Source organism: Salmo trutta, chromosome 9 (genome assembly GCF_901001165.1).
Source record: "Salmo trutta chromosome 9, fSalTru1.1, whole genome shotgun sequence".
NCBI classification, from domain to species: Eukaryota; Metazoa; Chordata; class Actinopteri; order Salmoniformes; family Salmonidae; genus Salmo; species Salmo trutta.
The window spans coordinates 48,575,033-48,595,596 of NC_042965.1; positions in this window are offsets into that span (position 1 = coordinate 48,575,033).

The window sequence follows — 20,564 nt, forward strand, 5'->3', positions numbered from 1 at the left end:
TTCTGCAGTATGAAGAAAGTCAGTGTTTTATCTCCTTACATCCAGAAGGCTAAATTACATGAGTATTTACATTGTCCTATTTTTCCTGTGTGTAAGAGGGCAGGTTGTTCTCACTAAGCTATATGGAATTGTTTTAAAAAGGTCATAGCTAGGATTATTTTTCTATTTGATTTGGCATTTTAAGACCCTTTGAAGTATAAAAAAAATACATACACAAAATATTTGATGAAAAAATATTATTGGTCTTCCTGCTATAACCCATACAAACGCATTGAATAACAGATAGTCCTTACTGCTATTAGCCCATAGAAACACATTGAATAACAGATTACTGCTATTAGCCCGTAGAAACACATTGAATAACAGATTACTGCTATTAGCCCATAGAAACACATTGAATAGCAGATTACTGCTATTAGCCCATAGAAACACATTGAATAACAGATTACTGCTATTAGCCCATAGAAACACATTGAATAACAGATTACTGCTATTAGCCCATAGAAACACATTGAATAACAGATAGTCCTCACTGCTATTAGCCCAAAGAAACACATTGAATAACATATTACTGCTATTAGCCCATAGAAACACATTGAATAACAGATAGTCCTCACTGCTATTAGCCCATAGAAACACATTGAATAACAGATTACTGCTATTAGCCCATAGAAACACATTGAATAACAGATTACTGCTATTAGCCCATAGAAACACATTGAATAACAGATAGTCCTCACTGCTATTAGCCCATAGAAACACATTGAATAACATATTACTGCTATTAGCCCATAGAAACACATTGAATAACAGATTACTGCTATTAGCCCATAGAAACACATTGAATAACAGATTACTGCTATTAGCCAATAGAAACACATTGAATAACAGATTACTGCTATTAGCCCATAGAAACACATTGAATAACAGATTACTGCTATTAGCCCATAGAAACACATTGAATAACAGATTACTGCTATTAGCCCATAGAAACACATTGAATAACAGATAGTCCTTACTGCTATTAGCCCATAGAAACACATTGAATAACAGATAGTCCTTACTGCTATTAGCCCATAGAAACCCATTAAATAACAGATAGTCCTTACTGCTATTAGCCCATAGAAATACATTGAATAACAGATAGTCCTTACTGCTATTAGCCCATAGAAACACATTGAATAACAGATTACTGCTATTAGCCCATAGAAACACATTGAATAACAGATAGTCCTTACTGCTATTAGCCCATAGAAACACATTGAATAACAGATAGTCCTTACAGCTATTAGCCAATAACAGATTACTGCTATTAGCCCATAGAAACACATTGAATAACAGATTACTGCTATTAGCCCATAGAAACACATTGAATAACAGATAGTCCTTACTGCTATTAGCCAATAGAAACACATTGAATAACAGATTCAATACATGGAACAACATATAGCCCCCCTCAAAAAAATCCAAAGGAAGATTGTTCTGAAGTGTCTGTCCTATACCTGAGAGATATAATAAAGATCAGGAAACTTTTTTTTTTTAAACTTGTATTTCACCCCTTATTTCTGTCACTAAACAGTCTCCATATAGAGTAAACTGTACTTCCATAAATGTGTCCAAATGTTACCAGGGGACTTTGAGACGAGTCTTGTGGAGTTGTGGGATGTCTTAGAGCAAAACAACTGGCATGTACATGTTGGTGAGGGTCTTAGTGTGTATTAGTATGCAGCCCAAACGGTTGGGACGCTACAGACAGAAGTTGATAGATCTGCTGTAACGGCGAGTCCCAAAACGCTTGTGGGGGTCGTAGAGCAAAACGGAGAACATCTTCCATAGAGGGGTCATAATCATTTGTGGGCCAAACCATTTGAACGCTACAGACGATTTTGTGAGAATATTTTAGGCATGTCTCGTGGTCTGACCAACACTGCTCTAGCTCTGTCACCTTTCACCTCAGATGGGATGTCTCCTGGTCTGTCACCTTTCACCTCAGATGGGATGTCTCCTGGTCTGACCAACACTGCTCTAGCTCTGTCACCTTTCACCTCAGATGGGATGTCTCCTGGTCTGTTACCTTTCACCTCAGATGGGATGTCTCCTGGTCTGTCACCTTTCACCTCAGATGGGATGTCTCGTGGTCTGACCAACACTGCTCTAGCTCTGTCACCTTTCACCTCAGATGGGATGTCTCCTGGTCTGACCAACACTGCTCTAGCTCTGTCACCTTTCACCTCAGATGGGATGTCTCCTGGTCTGTTACCTTTCACCTCAGATGGGATGTCTCCTGGTCTGTCACCTTTCACCTCAGATGGGATGTCTCCTGGTCTGACCAACACTGCTCTAGCTCTGTTACCTTTCACCTCAGATGGGATGTCTCCTGCTCTGACCAACACTGCTCTAGCTCTGTCACCTTTCACCTCAGATGGGATGTCTCCTGGTCTGTCACCTTTCACCTCAGATGGGATGTCTCCTGGTCTGACCAACACTGCTCTAGCTCTGTTACCTTTCACCTCAGATGGGATGTCTCCTGCTCTGACCAACACTGCTCTAGCTCTGTTACCTTTCACCTCAGATGGGATGTCTCCTGGTCTGACCAACACTGCTCTAGCTCTGTTACCTTTCACCGCAGATGGGATGTCTCCTGGTCTGTCACCTTTCACCTCAGATGGGATGTCTCCTGGTCTGACCAACACTGCTCTAGCTCTGTCACCTTTCACCTCAGATGGGATGTCTCCTGGTCTGACCAACACTGCTCTAGCTCTGTCACCTTCCACCTCAGATGGGATGTCTCCTGCTCTGTCACCTTTCACCTCAGATGGGATGTCTCCTGGTCTGACCAACACTGCTCTAGCTCTGTCACCTTTCACCTCAGATGGGATGTCTCCTGGTCTGACCAACACTGCTCTAGCTCTGTCACCTTCCACCTCAAATGGGATGTCTCCTGGTCTGACCAACACTGCTCTAGCTCTGTCACCTTTCACCTCAGATGGGATGTCTCCTGGTCTGTCACCTTTCACCTCAGATGGGATGTCTCCTGGTCTGACCAACACTGCTCTAGCTCTGTCACCTTTCACCTCAGATGGGATGTCTCCTGGTCTGTCACCTTTCATCTCAGATGGGATGTCTCCTGGTCTGACCAACACTGCTCTAGCTCTGTCACCTTTCACCTCAGATGGGATGTCTCCTGGTCTGTTACCTTTCACCTCAGATGGGATGTCTCCTGGTCTGACCAACACTGCTCTAGCTCTGTCACCTTTCACCGCAGATGGAAAAAAACAGATATCTCTAGCTGAAACTGACAGATTTTTATGGGGATTTATTGATTATGCTAATTTGATTTCTGCAGGGGCATCGACCTTAGTTAACAAGTTTGAATTGTTGTTATGAAAATTCAATAAAAAACAATAATTAGTTAATTTCACCAACAACAAAAAAATATATCAGTGGATTTGGTGTATACTGTATCCACTGTGCAGCTTTGCCTATGGATCTTGGGTCCATGAACTGTATGCATACTTTCCGTTTTCATAGTTCACTTTTAAGCCATGGAGAGAGATGATCAATGTTTCATAGACTGTCCTCGATGCTCCCACATGTGCAGTAAGATTTATGAATCTCTGGCACCAGACACAGATCAGAGCCCCCACCAGTCCTGAGAGAGAGGGACATAAATGATGCTGTGAAAATCCCTGTATAGATGCTATGTGAATATCCCTGTATAGATGCTATGTGAATATCCCTGTATAGATGCTATGTGAAAATCCCTGTATAGATGCTATGTGAATATCCCTGTATAAATGCTATGTGAATATCCCTGTATAGATGCTATGTGAATATCCCTGTATAGATGCTATGTGAATATCCCTGTATAGATGCTATGTGAATATCCCTGTATAAATGCTATGTGAATATCCCTGTATAAATGCTATGTGAATATCCCTGTATAAATGCTATGTGAATATCCCTGTATAAATGCTATGTGAATATCCCTGTATAGATGCTATGTGAATATCCCTGTATAAATGCTATGTGAATATCCCTGTATAGATGCTATGTGAATATCCCTGTATAAATGCTATGTGAATATCCCTGTATAAATGCTATGTGAATATCCCTGTATAGATGCTATGTGAATATCCCTGTATAGATGCTATGTGAATATCCCTGTATAGATGATATGTGAATATCCCTGTATAAATGCTATGTGAATATCCCTGTATAGATGCTATGTGAATATCCCTGTATAAATGCTGTGAATATCCCTGTATAAATGCTATGTGAATATCCCTGTATAGATGCTATGTGAATATCCCTGTATAGATGCTATGTGAATATCCCTGTATAAATGCTATGTGAATATCCCTGTATAAATGCTGTGAATATCCCTGTATAAATGCTATGTGAATATCCCTGTATAGATGCTATGTGAATATCCCTGTATAGATGCTATGTGAATATCCCTGTATAGATGCTATGTGAATATCCCTGTATAAATGCTGTGAATATCCCTGTATAGATGCTATGTGAATATCCCTGTATAGATGCTATGTGAATATCCCTGTATAGATGCTATGTGAATATCCCTGTATAGATGCTATGTGAATATCCCTGTATAGATGCTATGTGAATATCCTTGTATAAATGCTATGTGAATATCCCTGTATAGATGCTATGTGAATATCCCTGTATAAATGCTATGTGAATATCCCTGTATAGATGCTATGTGAATATCCCTGTATAAATGCTATGTGAATATCCCTGTATAGATGCTATGTGAATATCCCTGTATAGATGCTATGTGAATATCCCTGTATAAATGCTATGTGAATATCCCTGTATAGATGCTATGTGAATATCCCTGTATAGATGCTATGTGAATATCCCTGTATAAATGCTATGCCATTCATTCCTGTGTAGATATTCCTATTGCATAGCTTACAACATTGTATATTTGTTCTTACCTTTCAGAACCAAAAGTCCATCCTATGGAAACTGCAGATTCCTGTGCTTCTGTGAACACTATAGTGTGTGATGGGGATGAAGACACTACAGTGAGGATGAAGACAGTACAGTGTGTGATGGGGATGAAGACACTACAGTGAGGATGAAGACAGTACAGTGTGTGATGGGGATGAAGACACTACAGTGAGGATGAAGACAGTACAGTGTGTGATGGGGATGAAGACACTATAATAAGGAGAGACGTCCTCCTAAAAGGTAGGCAAAACGTAGCAAGCGTCGCTGTCTACATTCTTGCTGCTTCCAGTTCAGTAGCCATACCTACGAGATCAGGTGCGTATGTGGTCTCAATTAAATAGAGTAGGCTATAGCCTATGATATAGCACGGGGTAGTTATCTTTTCAAGGAAATTGACTTCCTAAATAGGCCCCTGGTTAGGCTATAGTTTACCATATTGCCTAGAAATAGGGCTAAATATTGATCACCCATATTTCTCAGTCTGAAAATCTTCCCATTCCTAAAAGGTAGGCTATAAAAATAGCTGAAGAGAAAGTGCAAGTCTCTCCAACTCTCTACAAACTACATCTAGCATAGTGGCTGATATAGCCCAGTAATACAATGTAAGGGCCATGTGATAATCTCTGGTAATTTAACCTATTTCAACCTATTTTGCGCATTTGATATTGCTTATAGGGTGCAAAATTGCTGGGACAATGGCTGTGAAGTGAGTTGTCACACAGGCCTAAAACAGCATTGCTGGACTGCGGTTGGGTTTGGGACCAGTTCTTGAGGTAGAGGGTGGCAGTCAGACAGAAAGCCAGTTGGTGAAGGCAGAGTGAGGTCTGAAAAGCTGGGGTGCAGGCAGGAGGGGTATGAAGAAATCGGCCCCTTTGCACACCTCTACTGCGCACCATGACAGTGAAACCTGCAAGCTTAGAGCTGTTTATTACAGTCAGTGTGAAAAGTAGGGAATTAGCTAGGGAAACTGACAGATCAATAACATTACATTGCCATACTTAAGTGATCATATCCGAGAAGCCGGGATTTGGATGAGCTAGTGATGCACGATTTCACCTGGCTGGCATAGAAAAATGTGCTCTCTCATCAGGACACTGTTGTTCAGAGGAGCTAGCCAACAACACAGCCAACAACAACACAGCTAAACACAATCCCTTCAAACTGAATCTGGAAAGACTGTAAACTAGCTGCACTTTGTTTCGTTTGACCCGTTTTCTATTGATAGTTCTTTGTATATATCAATAGAAATTCAGCTGAATCATGATTTCGACTGGCTGAGAAAAGATGCCTGCCTGTCTGTCTCATCCCAACACATTCATTACTATGCGACAGCTGGGGATCGAATTTGAGTATTGAAATGTTGCAAATGTCTGAGAGACAGACAGCAAGGTTTAATTAAACAAACCTCTGCTGTTGAAAACTACGTGTTAGTCTAAAATAAACAAACAATGTCTAGATGATTTTTATAGTGGAGGTACATTTTATAAATTGCCTGGCTGGGCTGATGAGACAGTGGATTGTGCAGTCAGATGGAACAGAGTAAATAGGCATTTTAATGTCATAGCCTTAGCCGGTGGTAACTTATGAAATAGACACCGGCTGGAATGCGGTTTTAACCAATCAGCATTCAGGATTAGAACCACCCGTGGTATAATGCCTAATAAAACTCACATTGCACTGATAAAATGTTAGAATATCAATCTTAAATGGTTTGGCCGAAGGTTTCATCGTTTGATTCAGGTCTAGTTTGATTGAGGCAAAAATAATAGCTAATGTAAGCCAACATTTTGGCCAGCTCCCTCTCTAAAGGTACATCAACTGGTGAAAGCTACAAAACATTTCCATAAAACAACAGAAAGTTTAGAAATAGGGTCATAGTTAAAATATTTAGTATTAAGAGGGGGAAGTGTATATGATTCAGTATTATTAAGAGGGGGAAGTGTATATGATTTAGTATTAAGAGGGGGAAATGTATGTGATTCAGTATTAAGAGGGGGAAGTGTATGTGATTTAGTATTAAGAGGGGGAAATGTATGTGATTCAGTATTAAGAGGGGGAAGTGTATATGATTCAGTATTAAGAGGGGGAAGTATATGTGATTCAGTATTAAGAGGGGGAAGTGTATATGATTCAGGATTAAGAGGGGGAAATGTATGTGATTCAGTATTAAGAGGGGGAAGTGTATGTGATTCAGGATTAAGAGGGGGAAGTGTATGTGATTCAGTATTAAGAGGGGGAAATGTATGTGATTCAGTATTAAGAGGGGGAAGTGTATATGATTCAGTATTAAGAGGGGGAAGTGTATGTGATTCAGTATTAAGAGGGGGAAGTGTATATGATTCAGTATTAAGAGGGGGAAGTGTATATGATTCGGTAGTAAAGGTGGAAGTGTATGTGATTCGGTAGTAAAGGGGGAAGTGTATGTGATTCGGTAGTAAAGGGGAAGTGTATGTGATTCGGGATTAAGAGGGGGAAGTGTATATGATTCAGTATTAAGAGGGGGAAGTGTATATGATTCAGTATTAAGAGGGGGAAGTGTAGTGATTCGGTAGTAAAGGGGGAAGTGTAGTGATTCGGTAGTAAAGGGGGAAATGTAGTGATTCGGTAGTAAAGGGGGAAGTGTTTGTGATTCGGTAGTAAAGGGGGAAGTGTAGTGATTCGGTAGTAAAGGGGGAAGTGTAGTGATTCGGTAGTAAAGGGGGAAGTGTTTGTGATTCGGTAGTAAAGGGGGAAGTGTAGTGATTCGGTAGTAAAGGGGGAAGTGTAGTGATTCGGTAGTAAAGGGGGAAGTGTTTGTGATTCGGTATTATTAAGAGGGGGAAGTGTAGTGATTCGGTAGTAAAGGGGGAAGTGTATGTGATTCGGTAGTAAAGGGGTATATCCTAACTTTGTGCCACGCTGATGGCTTCTTTGAAAGCTGCTATCGACATTATTTTACGATTGCTGCTAAGTATCCACTCCATTCCGCTCTGAGTCCGGGTCTACAGTACTTTCAACCTCTCAGGCTCTCAGGCTGCGTCCCAAATGGAACCCTGACCCATAGGGTTCTGGTGAATAGTGAACTATATAATTAACAGGGTTCCATTTGGGACACACTGAGTCTCAGGGTTCCATTTGGAACACACCCACTCTCAGAGTTCCATTTGGAAAACACTCAGTCTCAGGGTTCCATTTGGAACACACTCAGTCTCAGGGTTCCATTTGGAACACACTGAGTCTCAGGGTTCCATTTGGAACACACTCGGCCTCAGGGTTCCATTTGGAACAGACACTTAGTCTCAGGGTTCCTTTTGGAACAGACACTCAGTCTCAGGGTTCCATTTGGAACAGACACTCAGTCTCAGGGTTCCATTTGGAACACACTCATTCTCAGGGTTCCATTTGGAACACACTGAGTCTCAGGGTTCCATTTGGAACACAATCCGCCTCAGGGTTCCATTTGGAACACACTCAGTCTCAGGGTTCCATTTGGAACAGACACTCACTCTCAGGGTTCCATTTGGAACAGACACTCAGTCTCAGGGTTCCATTTGGAACACACACAGTCTCAGGGTTCCATTTGGAACACACTGAGTCTCAGGGTTCCATTTGGAACACACCCAGTCTCAGGGTTCCATTTGGAACACACTGAGTCTCAGGGTTTCATTTGGAACACACTGAGTCTCAGGGTTCCATTTGGAACACACTCAGTCTCAGAGTTGCATTTGGAAAACACTCAGTCTCAGGGTTCCATTTGGAACACACTCAGTCTCAGGGTTCCATTTGGAACACACTGAGTCTCAGGGTTCCATTTGGAACACACTCAGTCTCAGGGTTCCATTTGGAACAAACTGAGTCTCAGGGTTCCATTTGGAACACAGTGAGTCTCAGGGTTCCATTTGGAACACACTGAGTCTCAGGGTTCCATTTGGAAAACACTGAGTCTCAGGGTTCCATTTGGGAGACACTCAGTCTCAGGGTTCCATTTGGAACACACTCAGTCTCAGGGTTCCATTTGGAACACACTCAGTCTCAGTGTTCCATTTGGAACAGACACTCAGTCTCAGGGTTCCATTTGGAACATACTCAGCCTCAGGGTTCCATTTGGAACAGACACTCAGTCTCAGGGTTCCATTTGGAACACACACAGTCTCAGGGTTCCATTTGGAACAGACACTCTGTCTCAGGGTTCCATTTGGAACACACTCAGTCTCAGGGTTCCATTTGGAACACACTCAGTCTCAAGGTTCCATTTGGAGCACACTCAGTCTCAGAGTTCCATTTGGAAAACACTGTCTCAGGGTTCCATTTGGAACACACTGAGTCTCAGGGTTCCATTTGGAACACACTCAGTCTCAGGGTTCCATTTGGAACACACTGAGTCTCAGGGTTCCATTTGGAACACACTGAGTCTCAGGGTTCCATTTGGAACACACTCAGCCTCAGGGTTCCATTTGGAACAGACACTTAGTCTCAGGGTTCCTTTTGGAACAGACACTCAGTCTCAGGGTTCCATTTGGAACACACACAGTCTCAGGGTTCCATTTGGAACACACTGAGTCTCAGGGTTCCATTTGGAACACACTCATTCTCAGGGTTCCATTTGGAACACACTGAGTCTCAGGGTTCCATTTGGAACACACTCATTCTCAGGGTTCCATTTGGAACACACTGAGTCTCAGGGTTCCATTTGGAACACACTGAGTCTCAGGGTTCCATTTGGAACACACTCAGTCTCAGAGTTCCATTTGGAAAACACTCAGCCTCAGGGTTCCATTTGGAACACACTGAGTCTCAGGGTTCCATTTGGAACACACTGAGTCTCAGGGTTCCATTTGGAACACAACCAGTCTCAGGGTTCCATTTGGAACACACTGAGTCTCAGGGTTCCATTTGGAAAACACTGAGTCTCAGGGTTCCATTTGGAACACAACCAGTCTCAGGGTTCCATTTGGAACACACTGAGTCTCAGGGTTCCATTTAGAACACACTTAGTCTCAGGGTTCCATTTGGAAAACACTCAGTCTCATGGTTCCATTTGGAACACACTAAGTCTCAGGGTTCCATTTGGAACACACTGAGTCTCAGGGTTCCATTTGGAACACACTCAGTCTCAGGGTTCCATTTGGAACACACTCAGTCTCAGGGTTCCATTTGGAACACACTCAGTCTCAGGGTTCCATTTGGGAGACACACAGTTTCAGGGTTCCATTTGGAACACACCCAGTCTCAGGGTTCCATTTGGAACACACTCAGTCTCAGGGTTCCATTTGGAACACACTCAGTCTCAGGGTTCCATTTGGAACACACTCAGTCTCAGGGTTCCATTTGGGAGACACACAGTTTCAGGGTTCCATTTGGAACACACTCAGTCTCAGGGTTCCATTTGGAACACACTCAGTCTCAGGGTTCAATTTGGAACACACTCAGTCTCAGGGTTCCATTTGGAACAGACACTCAGTCTCAGGGATCTATTTGGAACACACTCAGTCTCAGGGTTCCATTTGGAACAGACATTCAGTCTCAGGGTTCCATTTGGAACACACTCAGCCTCAGGGTTCCATTTGGGAGACACACAGTTTCAGGGTTCCATTTGGAACACACTCAGTCTCAGGGTTCCATTTGGAACACACTCAGTCTCAGGGTTCCATTTGGAACAGACACTCAGTCTCAGGGTTCCATTTGGAACACACTCAGTCTCAGGGTTCCATTTGGAACACACTCAGTCTCAGGGTTCCATTTGGAACACATTCAGTCTCAGGGTTCCATTTGGAACAGACACTCAGTCTCAGGGTTCCATTTGGAACACACTCAGCCTCAGGGTTCCATTTGGAACACACAAAGCCTCAGGGTTCCATTTGGGAGACACTCAGTCTCAGGGTTCCATTTGGAACAGACACTCTGTCTCAGGGTTCCATTTGGAACACACTGAGTCTCAGGGTTCCATTTGGAACACACTTAGTCTCAGGGTTCCATTTGGAACACACTCAGTCTCAGGGTTCCATTTGGAACACACTCAGTCTCAGGGTTCCATTTGGAACAGACACTCAGTCTCAGGGTTCCATTTGGAACCCACACAGTTTCAGGGTTCCATTTGGAACACACTGCCTCAGGGTTCCATTTGGAATACACAAAGTCTCAAGGTTCCGTTTGGAACACACTCAGTCTCAGGGTTCCATTTGGAACACAGATTTTAACGATCCAATTTGACCAGTTTTATATCACATTAGATTATACTGGATATGGTATTGTTTGGGAAAGCAAAGAATAATATTGGTCCATAGGGGATGACAAAGCCATTTACTTCCTTCAGGTTGACTAACTGATGAGAAAAGTTTGGTGCTTGCAAGGACCTGGCAGGGAGAGGAATTGGTCCATGGCTGATTCCCAAAGCCCTATGGACCCTTATCAAAGTAATGATCTACATAGTGAATAGGGTGCCATTTAGGACACAGCCCATATGTTTTAAAGATGGTGTATCTGGTCTAGTCTGCTGTATCTGGTCTGGTCTGGTCTGGTCTGGTCTGCTGGGGACTGCTGTGGTCTGGTCGGGTCTGCTGTGGTCTGCTGTGGTCTGGTCTGGTTTGGTCTGGTCTGGTCTGCTGTGGTCTGGTCTGCTGTGGTCTGGTCTGGTGTAGTCTGGTCTGGTTTGGTCTGGTCTGGTCTTCTGTGGTCTGGTCTGGTTTAGTCTAGTCTGGTCTGCTGTGGTCTGGTCTGGTCTGGTCTGGTTTGCTGTAGTCTGGTCTGGTCTGGTTTGGTCTAGTCTGGTCTGCTGTGGTCTGCTGTGGTCTGTTCTGCTGTGGTCTGCTTTGGTCTGGTTTGCTGTGGTCTGGTCTGCTGTGGTCTGCTGTGGTCTGGTCTGGTCTGCTGTGGTCTGATCTGCTATGGTCTGGTCTGTTGTGGTCTGCTGTGGTCTGCTGTGGTCTGGTCTGGTCTGCTGTGGTCTGGTCTGCTGTGGTCTGGTCTGGTCTGGTTTGCTGTAGTCTGGTGTGCTTTGGTCTAGTCTGGTCTGCTGTGGTCTGGTCTGGTCTGGTCTGCTGTGGTCTGGTCTGCTGTGGTCTGGTCTGCTGTGGTCTGCTGTGGTCTGCTGTGGTCTGGTCTGGTTTGGTCTGGTCTGGTCTGCTGTGGTCTGGTCTGGTCTGGTCTGCTGTGGTCTGGTCTGCTGTGGTCTGGTCTGCTGTGGTCTGGTCTGCTGTGGTCTGCTGTGGTCTGGTCTGCTGTGGTCTGCTGTGGTCTGCTGTGGTCTGGTCTGATGTGGTCTGGTCTGCTGTGGTCTGGTCTGCTGTGGTCTGGTCTGGTCTGGTTTGCTGTAGTCTGGTCTGGTTTGGTCTAGTCTGGTCTGCTGTTGTCTGCTGTGGTCTGCTGTGGTCTGGTCTGGTCTGCTGTGGTCTGGTCTGCTGTGGTCTGGTCTGCTGTGGTCTGCTGTGGTCTGGTCTGGTCTGGTCTGCTGTGGTCTGGTCTGGTTTAGTCTAGTCTGGTCTGCTGTGGTCTGGTCTGGTCTGGTTTGCTGTAGTCTGGTCTGGTCTGGTTTGGTCTAGTCTGGTCTGCTGTGGTCTGCTGTGGTCTGTCCTGCTGTGGTCTGCTTTGGTCTGGTCTGCTGTGGTCTGGTCTGCTGTGGTCTGCTGTGGTCTGCTGTGGTCTGCTGTGGTCTGGTCTGCTGTGGTCTGGTCTGCTGTGGTCTGGTCTGCTGCGGTCTGCTGTGGTCTGATCTGGTCTGCTGTGGTCTGGTCTGCTGTGGTCTGGTCTGTTGTGGTCTGGTCTGCTGTGGTCTGCTGTGGTCTGGTCTGTTGTGGTCTGCTGTGGTCTGCTGTGGTCTGGTCTGGTCTGCTGTGGTCTGGTCTGCTGTGGTCTGGTCTGGTCTGGTTTGCTGTAGTCTGGTCTGGTTTGGTCTAGTCTGGTCTGCTGTGGTCTGATCTGGTCTGGTCTGGTCTGGTCTAGTCTGCTGTATCTGGTCTGGTCAGGTCTGGTCTGCTGTGGTCTGGTCTGGTCTGCTGTGGTCTGGTCTGCTGTGGTCTGGTCTGCTGTGGTCTGCTGTGGTCTGGTCTGCTGTGGTCTGCTGTGGTCTGGCCTGCTTTGGTCTGGTCTGCTGTGGTCTGGTCTGCTGTGGTCTGCTGTGGTCTGCTGTGGTCTGGTCTGCTGTGGTCTGGTCTGCTGTGGTCTGGTCTGCTGTGGTCTGCTGTGGTCTGGTCTGGTCTGCTGTGGTCTGGTCTGCTGTGGACTGGTCTGATGTGGTCTGCTGTGGTCTGCTGTGGTCTGGTCTGGTCTGGTCTGCTGTGGTCTGGTCTGGTTTGGTCTGGTCTGGTCTGCTGTGGTCTGGTCTGGTTTGGTCTGGTCTGGTTTGCTGTAGTCTGGTCTGGTCTGGTTTGCTGTAGTCTGGTCTGCTGTGGTCTGGTCTGCTGTGGTCTGGTCTGGTCTGCTGTGGTCTGGTCTGCTGTGGTCTGGTCTGGTCTGCTGTGGTCTGGTCTGCTGTGGTCTGGTCTGCTTTGGTCTGGTCTGCTGTGGTCTGGTCATTCCTCACTGACTGCTGAGCTGCTTGTAACAAACTGGACTCCCCCAAGGAGGATCTGGTGACGCAAGAGTGGCCATTGACAAAGACTCCTATCCCCTCTCTCTTTCTCTGTCTTCCTCTTTTATTGTTTCTTTCATCAGGTTTCAGCGGCAGGAGTATCTCATCTACTTTTATGACTTCCTTTTAACGCCTTGTAATAATGATGCCGTTTCACTGCTATAGTAATGGTCCAGTTTCTGGCCCCTGTAGTAACAAGCATTAGAACATGTCCAACTTGCTGACTTTTGGAGCTGGGATTGGAGCTGGGATTGGAGCTGGGATTGGAGCTGGGATTGGAGCTGGGATTGGAGCTGGGATTGGAGCTGGGATTGTATTGTACTTCATTAAATAATTTTTGTCAGAAAAACGTAGCTGTAATGTTATACTGATGAGTCAAATATATTGTCACCCTTGTATGATTCACTATTTCCTATAAAATCAGTTGAAATTGAAAAAGCTTTTGGTCTTTACAAATGTACTGTATTTGTTTGATTTACAACTGCATAGGACTACGAAAAACAAACATTAGAACTGAAATTGAAATGGCTTTACTTCAAAGTTTAACATGGTCTGGATTTAAATATTTGCCATTCAAATTAATTTGGTTGGAGGCAATGATTGTTTACTGTGTAATATATCTCACCTATTGGTGCCTACAGGGCGAAAATAGCCATTCAACCAGCTATTTAAATAAAATACACAACATTGCACTCCATTGTAAAGAGCAAAGGGTAGTAATATATTTGACCGCGTCTGTATGTTATATCATGGGATGTGTTGGAGTGGACTTATATGGATGGCACCACCCAGCTACAGCCAGCTCTATCACAAGAGCTTGGCTCCGAGCACCAACCTCCAAACTCCAACCTCCGTCCGCTGATAATCTGACACAGAACGCATTTTATAACACAAACATCAGAATCCTCCGTCTGCAACTGCCATCGATAAAAGACAATACTGTGCAGGCGTCTTCATCGACCTGGCCAAGGCTTTCGACAGTCAATCACAGTATTCTTATCGGCAGACTCAACAGCCTTGGTTTCTCAAATGACTGCCTCGCCTGGTTCCCCAACTTCTTCTCAGACAGAGTTCAGTGTGTCAAATCGGAGGGCCTGTCGTCCGGACCTCTGGCAGTCTCTATGGGGGTGCCACAGGGTTCAATTCTCAGGCCGACTCTTTTCTCTGTATATATCAATGATGTCGCTCTTGCTGCTGGTGATTCTTTGATCCACCTCTACACAGACGACACCATTCTGTATACTTCTGGCCCTTCTTTGGACACTGTGTTAACTAACCTCCAAATGAGCTTCAAAGCCATACAACTCTCCTTCCATGGCCTCCAACTGCTCTTAAACGTTAGTAAAACTAAATGCATGCTCTTCAATCGATCGCTGCCCGCACCTGCTCACCCGTCTAGCATCACTACTCTGGACGGTTCTTACTTAGAATATGTGGACAACTACAAATACCTAGGTGTCTGGTTAGACTGTAAACTCTCCTTCCAGACTCACATTAAGCATCTCCAATCCAAAATTAAATCTAGAATCGGCTTCCTAGTTAGATATGATAGTTATATTAGTTAGAGATGATAGTTATATTAGTTAGAGATGATAGTTATATTAGTTAGAGATGATAGTTATATTAGTTAGAGATGATAGTTATATTAGTTAGATATGACAGTTATATTAGTTAGATATAATAGTTATATTAGTTAGAGATATTAGTTAGAGATGATAGTTATATTAGTTAGATATGATAGTTATATTAGTTAGAGATATTAGTTAGATATGATAATTATATTAGTTAGAGATGATAGTTATATTAGTTAGATATGATAGTTATATTAGTTAGAGATGATAGTTATATTAGTTAGAGATGATAGTTATATTAGTTAGAGATGATAGTTATATTAGTTAGATATGATTGTTATATTAGTTAGAGATATTAGTTAGAGATGATAGTTATATTAGTTAGAGATGATAGTTATATTAGTTAGAGATGATAGTTATATTAGTTAGAACTGATAGTTATATTAGTTAGATATGATTGTTATATTAGTTAGAGATATTAGTTAGAGATGATAGCTGTTTCCCACATGATGGAGTTATTTTGGTTAGAGTTGAGCTGTGTTTCAGTCTGGTTAGACAAGGTGCTTCCTACAGTACAGTACAGTATACTATATAACAGTACAGTACAGTATAGTATATAACAGTACAGTACAGTATAGTATATAACAGTACAGTATAGTATATAACAGTACAGTACAGTATAGTATATAACAGTACAGTACAGTATAGTATATAACAGTACAGTATAGTATATAACAGTACAGTACAGTATAGTATATAACAGTACAGTACAGTATAGTATATAACAGTACAGTATAGTATATAACAGTACAGTACAGTATAGTATAACAGTACAGTATAGTATAATAACAGTACAGTATAGTATATACAGTACAGTACAGTACAGTACAGTATAACAGTACAGTATAGTATAACAGTACAGTACAGTATAGTATATAACAGTACAGTACAGTATAGTATATAACAGTACAGTACAGTATAGTATATAACAGTACAGTATAGTATATAACAGTACAGTACAGTACAGTATAGTATATAACAGTACAGTACAGTATAGTATATAACAGTACAGTATAGTATATAACAGTACAGTATAGTATATAACAGTACAGTACAGTATATAACAGTGGTAAAAAAAAGCCTATACTAAAGAAGTCTATGCACCTGACCTGGCATTAACACTTCCTATAAAATGTCTGCACTGTGAGCCCTTTGGTGACCAGACCTTCTAGACCAGCTGCCTCTGATGGACTGTTGGTGCTTCAAACCATTCTTGTCACAGTGATGCAGGGTTTCTCTTTAGGAGCTACAATACCAGAGGAATGTCCTAAACACACAGAGGATCTGGAACGTACATCTGGATCAGTGGAGGCTGCTGGAGAGAGGAAGGCACATAATAATGTCTGGAACGGAGCGAATGGAATGGCATCATACATATGGAAACCATGTGTTTAATGTATTTGATAGCATTCCACCATTCCGCTCCAGTCATTACCACGAGCCCGTCCTCCCCAATTAAGATGCCACCAACCTCCTTTGATGTGAATATAAAAATGAGTGCATGAAACTCTGCTGGAGGTTTTTCCTTTCTTTTGGAGGTCTCTTTTTTCCTCTCCTGTCTTCTCCACCCAGCCATGCCATATGGCTAGTTATGATCTAGTCATGATCTCTGTCTGTCTTTAACAAGTGCTCTCAACCTCCTCGGTCTCACCCTCTGCCCCTTGGGCCCCCTCCACCGGCCTTCTCTTTCTCCTCATGTCTTCTCCTCCTCCTCTTGTCTTCTCCTTCTCCTCTTGTCTTCTCCTTCTCCTCTTGTCTTCTCCTTCTCCTCTTGTCTTCTCCACTTGTCTTCTCCTTCTCCTCTTGTCTTCTCCTTCTCCTCTTGTCTTCTCCTTCTCCTCTTGTTTTCTACTCTTGTCTTCTCCTTCTCCTCTTGTCTCCGCCTTCTCCTCTTGTCTTCTCCTTCTCCTCTTGTCTTCTCCTCTGGTCTTCTCCTTCTCCTCTTGTCTTCTCCTTCTCCTCTTGTCTTCTCCTTCTCCTCTTGTCTTCTCCTTCTCCTTCTCCTCTTGTCTTGTCTTCTCCTTCTCCTTTTGTCTTCTCCTCTTGTCTCATACTTTCCTCTTGTTTTCTCCCTCTCCTCTTGTCTTCTCCTCTTCCTCTTGTCTTCTCCTCTTGTCTTCTCCTTCTCCTCATGTCTTCTCCTTCTCCTCTTGTCTTCTCCTTCTCCGCATGTCTTCTCCTTCATCTCATGTCTTCTCCTTCTCCTCCTGTCTTCTCCTCTTGTCTTCTCCTCTTGTCTTCTCCTTCTCTGTCTTCTCCTTCTACTCTTGTCTTCTCCTTCTCTCTTGTCTTCTCCTTCTCTCTTGTCTTCTCCTTCTGTTCTTGTCTTCTCCTTCTCCTCTTGTCTTCTCCTTCTCCTCTTGTCTTCTCCCTCTCTTCTTGTCTTTTACTTCTCCTCTTGCCTTCCTTGTCCTCTTTTCTTCTCCTCATGTCTTCTCCTTCTCCTCTGGTCTTCTCTTTCTCCTCACATCTTCTCCTTCTCCTCTTGTCTTCTCTTTCTCCTCATGTCTTCTCCTTCTCCTCATCTTCTCCTTCTCCTCTTGTCTTTTTCTTGTTCCTCTTCTCCCCCCCCCCGGCTCCCACATCTGCTCAAAATATAACTTGAAGTGTATCACCTTATCCCTTTGTTGATCATCTCCCTGGATAACCATGTGGAATCCTCATCTTCTGTTGATCATCTCCCAGGATAACCATGTGGAATCCCCATCTTCTCCCCTACTATTTCCAAAAGTATTTTATTGGCGACCGGTTACTGAGCCTAATGCTTAGCAGAAGCAGAGCTAGTAGCACACATGATATCTTAACTGGAACAATCTACATGTTGCTGTTTCCACTGATCTGCCGATGTGTCGAGGATCCTGAGGGCCAAAGCCATAATGTCAGCTTTGAAAAAAAAGTTATTATTGTGTCTGTAGATCACAGAGATGGGTGGATGCAGTGACGCGGAACAACATTACCATCATCATCCATAACGGCTCCAGTATTCTATTATGTGGATCTGAGATGAAATCGAACAGTAGCTTGTCTGTAATATATTATGGTGGAGTGTAATGAAAACATGTTCATCTACTTCTATAAAATCTCCAGATTTCAACATGTCCTGAGAGAGTTACGAGTTCACATTCACATTGACAGGGCTGTAGTGGAGCAGGTCGAGAGCTTCAAGTTGCTCTGTGTCCACATCACTAAGGATCTAGCATGGTCCAAACACACCAACACAGTTGTGAAGAGGGAACAACAATGCTTCTTCCTCCGCAGGAGGCTGAAAAGATTTGGCATGGACCCTCAGATCCTCAAAAAGTTCAGCAGCTGCACCAATGAGAGCATCTTGACAGGCTGCATCATCGCTTGGTATGGCAACTGCTTGACATCTGACTGTAAGGCGCTACAGAGGGTGATGCGTACTGCCCAGTACATCGCTGGGGCCGAGCTCCGTGCCACCAGGACCTTAATACAAGGCGCTGTCAGAGGAAGGAACTAATTGTCAAAGACTCCAGCCACCCAAGCCATAGACTGTTATATCTGCTACAGCACAACAAGCGGTACCACTGCTACAGCACAACAAGCGGTACCACTGCTACAGCGCAACAAGCGGTACCACTGCTACAGCGCAACAAGCGGTACCACTGCTACAGCGCAACAAGCGGTACCACTGCTACAGCGCAACAAGCGGTACCACTGCTACAGCGCAACAAGCGGTACCACTGCTACAGCACAACAAGCGGTACCACTGCTACAGCGCAACAAGCGGTACCACTGCTACAGCACAACAAGCGGTACCAGTGCACCAAGTCTGGAACCAGTCGCACACTTAACGCGTTCTACATCAAGACATAACATTTCAAAACTGCTAAAAATCTAATCAAACGGCAGGCTGAATTGAACCTTATTTGCTGTAACTCTCTTGTACTGACTCTACCCACACACTGGACTCTACCCAACACACTGGACCCTACCCAACACACTGGACTCTACCCACACACTGGATTCTACCCACACACTGGACTCTACCCACACACTGACTATACCCACACACTGGACTCTACCCACACACTGGACTCTACCCACACACTGGACTCTATCCACACACTGGATTCTACCCACACACTGGACTCTACCCACACACTGGACTCTACCCACACACTGGACTCTACCCACACACTGACTGGACTCTACCCCCACACTGGACTCTACCCACACACTGGATTCTACCCCCACACTGGACTCTACCAACACACTGGACTCTATCCACACACTGGACTCTACCCACACACTGGACTCTACCCACACACTGACTGGACTCTACCCCCACACTGGACTCTACCCACACACTGGACTCTACCAACACACTGGACTCCACCCACACACTGGACTCCACCCACACACTGACTGGACTCTACCCACACACTGGACTCCACCCACACTGACTGGACTCCACCCACACACTGGACTCCACCCACACACTGGACTCTACCCACACACTGGACTCCACCCACACACTGGACTCCACCCACACACTGGACTCCACCCACACACTGGACTCCACCCACGCACTGGACTCTACCCACACACTGGACTCCACTCACACACTGGACTCCACCCACACACTGGACTCCACCCACACACTGGACTCCACTCACACACTAACAGGACTGACCACCTGCTCTGATTCTCTGCACCTTGGCACACATGCTCTCACTCATGTACACACACACACACACCACACACACACACACACACACACACACACACACACACACACCCACACACACACACACACACACACACAGAGAGAGAGAGAGACATTCATGCTACACACACACACACACACACACACACACACACACACACACACACACACACACACTCCACCCACACACTGGACTCCACCCACACACTGGACTCTACCCACACACTGGACTCCACCCACACACTGGACTCCACCCACACACTGGACTCCACCCACACACTGGACTCCACCCACACTGACTGGACTTGGCACACATGCTCTCACTCATGTACACACACACACACAACACACACACACACACACACACACACACACACACACACACACACACACAGAGAGAGAGACATTCATGCTACACACACACACACACACACACACACACACACACACACACACACACACACACACACACACACACACACACACACAACTACCAGACTCGTGTTATGCTGCTCAGTTTATACACAGACCCCCCCCTTCCTCAATACCCATGTAAATATTGGATTATAAATAGTACATTCCTGTATTATACTGATGCTAAAATGTTTATTCTACTGAGACATTTACTTTATGTTCCTGTTATTATATTTGAGTCATTCTTATTGTTGTTGAATTGTCCAGAAGGAACCTGCAAGTAAGCATTTCATTAGACAATGTATAC